Source organism: Saccostrea echinata, unplaced genomic scaffold (genome assembly GCF_033153115.1).
Source record: "Saccostrea echinata isolate AGI-Se365-2 ecotype Australia unplaced genomic scaffold, CSIRO_AGI_Sech_v1 ptg000001l, whole genome shotgun sequence".
NCBI lineage: Eukaryota > Metazoa > Mollusca > Bivalvia > Ostreida > Ostreidae > Saccostrea > Saccostrea echinata.
The window spans coordinates 32,817,464-32,821,392 of record NW_026889750.1 but is presented as its reverse complement, the minus strand read 5'-3'; the positions used below and the strand labels follow the sequence as shown (position 1 = coordinate 32,821,392).

General features: G+C 35.6%; 1 non-coding gene across 1 annotated transcript; it reads right to left on the bottom strand.

Annotated features, from left to right (window-relative positions):
* Positions 1–3,597: 3,597 nt before the first annotated feature.
* Positions 3,598–3,670, bottom strand: Trnat-ggu (transfer RNA threonine (anticodon GGU)). Its single transcript has one exon. It is a non-coding gene; the product is annotated as a tRNA-Thr (tRNA).
* Positions 3,671–3,929: the final 259 nt, after the last annotated feature.

The following is a 3,929-nucleotide window of genomic DNA, read 5'->3' as shown; positions in this document are numbered from 1 at the left end:
AACAATCGGCAAACTAGTGGCCTCGCTTAGCTGCGAATGTCGTGGAAGCAAATGGCGTTTAGGCGCACAAGTTGTACAGATTTTACACCCTTTCTCTGGTATGTTACCTGCTTGTTGCCCAACACCCATTATCACAGACATTAGTCTATATTCTGATGTTGAGTTATTCAAGTATTAACTTGTTTTAACTTTTTTTGAGTATACAATTTAACAGTTTCAAGGGAACGGAGTAAAGCTTTATACAAATGTATAATGTACGTAGACCTTCCTGCTTATGAAGGTAAAAGCGAATCAAATGAAACATTGTGTGTATTTAGTTCATTGTAAAATCAATGTCCTTGATTGGTGCAAGTTCAAATAGAGTCCAATCGCAGTCACATTGGCACGCTGTGGGCTTGCTTAAATGATTCCCAACAATTATTGACGTGGTCAATAAAAACCAAATGGGAACAAAGTGCACAGTTGATCCAGTATTATCCACGCTGTCTACGGAATGGAGTTTTAATAAAGGGGATATAGTATTTTTTCCCAAAATTGCCTTCATTAAAAGACTAGAATGGTCGGCAAAATTGAAATGTTTACAAAATGTTGATGGTCCCATATTGTTTACGTCGAACATTCTCTTGTTTAGTGAACCCTTCATTTTCCCAACATGGATGAAAACACAAAGATTGCATTCAATTCCATTATCAACGTTTAAAGACTTACAACAGAGATTAGCACTTTCAGAAAAAAATAGAACAAAACCAACAAGAGGCCCTCGGGCCACAACGTTCACTTGAATCAATATGGACCTGTTTTTCTTCATCAGCAGATTTTTTTTCTTTTATGTTTATTTTTCATTCCATGTTGTAGCCCCACCCTTCCACAAGGTGTCATGACAACTATCTGAGGATCTTTCCATATTCATATCTAATGCAAAACATTTTGTTATCTAATTATGAGTTTTCAAATGTGCAGATATTACTGGAATAAATTTAATCTTGAATGAGGAATGTCACAAACGAAGTAAAGAAATAAATTGCCAAAAATTTACACGAGGTAAAAAAGTTGTTCCACTAAGTTTCTTAGCTGGGTTTTTGAATAGTGATTTCCTCTGGGTTGCCATAGGTATTTTTGTTCAACAGGCCTCTGATATTGGTTGTAGGGCTTTGTGTCATAATGCAGAATTAGATGTTATTTTATCTGGTATTGATCATAGGACTTCATGCCGAGATGGGGGTTTATGTGTTGTTTGATAGCGCATACCAGGTTTTTTCTTCAGGCATTGGAGAAGTGGATGCCATCATTGGTATAATTTCCCCTGTGTTTTGAAATTTTATTTTCTTCAATAAAGTAAACATGAGGGTATTTGGTTGCACACACGATCTTTTTTAGATTTCTGTTGACTTCTGCTTTTCTGTTGTACTCTGCGTCTCCTGGGGCTCGTTTCTCAAAAAGTCGTAGATTTCAGCCTAAGTTAGTCCGACTAAGGAAGTTACGCCAAAATTTAGACGGGCCTAAATCGCGTTTCAGAAAGCGGCGTAAGACCAAGCCTAAGACTAAGACCTCTCCGCTAAGTACTAAGCATGCGCAGATCGTATTTTATTTGGTTTAGAGACTACAATGACATGTGGCGGATCAAATTAATATTGAATTTAAACCTAAATACAGTTTCAAAAGTTGAGGACCCCCCCCCCCCAAAAAAAAAAAAAAAAAAACTTCATTAACTGTCCAAGTCAAAAACCTAATTAACTGTCCAAGTCATGGAATTATGGAATTTGTCAGTGATCGACCTTACAGCGACAAAATGGGATGGGGGAGGGGTTGGCACCAGCATCTGAAGGTAAATTTAATATAGCAAAGTACTACACTCAGAAAAAGTGGAGGGCCGGGGCCCCCTGGTCCCACCGCGTTCTACGGACCTGTGGATAATTTAACAATTATGAAATCATATAATATTAAAATATGGATAAGAGATTTTTGGAAATTTATTAGTTGTATTGAATTTATAATTTCATAACAATCAATTCTAACTGAATTAAATTTCTTGGCATTCAAACTGATACATGTATTATAATACATGTATTACACTTTGGACATACAGTATAACATTGATATCGATATGATAATTTACACAGTCCATGTAAAAATACGCATATACAACATTTCCATTAGCACACACATTCTCAGTAAAGGTTTGCAAAAGCTTAATTAGAATCGAGTATTTTTAGTTTATCAATAATATAAAATATATATGATAAATAGTTAATTAATTTCTTCTAATCCATATTACAGGCAAGCAGTCTAGTATTTTTATAAATTTCTGAAATATTTTCATTTAATAATTTCCAGTCGGGATCAGATTTATTTAGATCGGGAACGGTACAAATTTCAACATCACCATCTTTTTCTTTTAAACCTAGTAGTTCCGTTTCAATTTCTATTAAGAATGTACAGACTAAGAACTTAAGCCTACTCATGAGGAGGCATAGATTTAAGCTTAACTTTAGTCTCGACTAAGTCTGCGCCTTTTTGTGAAACGCTACTTAGTCCGATTTTGGGGTTTAGTCACTGACTTAGTCCGGACTAAGCTTACGCCTGGTCGTAGGCCTTTTTGAGAAACGAGCCCCTGGTCTATTAAATACGGCAGCAAGTGTAAGGCACAGGTCTTTGGTGCCATTTCTATCATATTACCAAATTTTGTTAGGACATTTTCAATGTTTTCATCAGAGAGATCATTACAAAATACTCCGATTACCAAATATTTAGGAGTTTTTATTCTTTCAATGTGCTCTGTTGCTCCTTTGATGTTTTTTCCCATGTCCAAGAACTGTTACCTGTAATTGTTTGTAGATCCATTTTGGATCAAGTTCACTCCCATGTGAGTCTATGATTATCACATCTGGAGGGTCTTTTGGTGCTTGTTGTCCTTTACTCTTAGAAAAGCGCATTCATGTGAACAGGGAAATATTTTCTTTTTTATATGATAATTGGATATTTAAGCCCTTCCATAAGCCAACTATGTTACTTGTTAATTACACCGTTTTGTCGCGAAAATATTTGTTTTAAAAATATTGCCATGTCAGGTGCGCAACGTAAAATATGAAAAGTTGTGTTTATTTTCAAATTACACACAGACAAATTAAAAGTGAAGTAAATTCTGTTCAAAGAGTCTCCATTTTCCACAATGAACACTTTATTCACTATATTGTTTATACTGTATGACTAGATTAAATTCATTTTTAAGAAAACATAGAGTATAGGGAGTATATATGTAAAACGTGGATAGATTCTTGAACATTTATTTGTTAAATAAAGGTATATTCAAAGATTTATCATTAACAACATCAAAACATTTGTTTTTTCTACTCTATACAATCAAAAACTATCCTTTTTTGATATCATAGACAATCGCTTCTTAAATAATAATGGAACTCAAAAAATTTCATATCATGTGATTGGTCTTCTACAAAATTTTTATTTCCAAAATATTTAATTTCTAAAAATTAATTTCTAAGAAAATCACAATCAATCTACTTGTAGGTACTCTGAGATTGATATTAAACAGATGCTTGAGTTTCTCAGTTTATGTATGTCACAGGTTGTGAAAAATCAAGTCTCAACCGGGACTCGAACCCAGGACCTCTGGCGTACCGTGCCAGCGCTCTAACCACTGAGCTATTGAGACCCGATATATTAACTGACTTTCACGCACCCGTGAACCCGGTGACATTCCCCCTCTTTGTAGAAATTCGTCCTCGAATTCTAGGAATTAAGGAAATGCTGTAAGGCATGTTCCAAGGGAATAGTGGGTATTTGTAAGTTGGGCGCCAAATGTCACACGTGGTGAAAAATCAAGTCTCAACCGGGACTCGAACCCAGGGCCTCTGGCGTACCGTGCCAGCGCTCTAGCCACTGAGCTACTGAGACCCGATATATTGACTGAC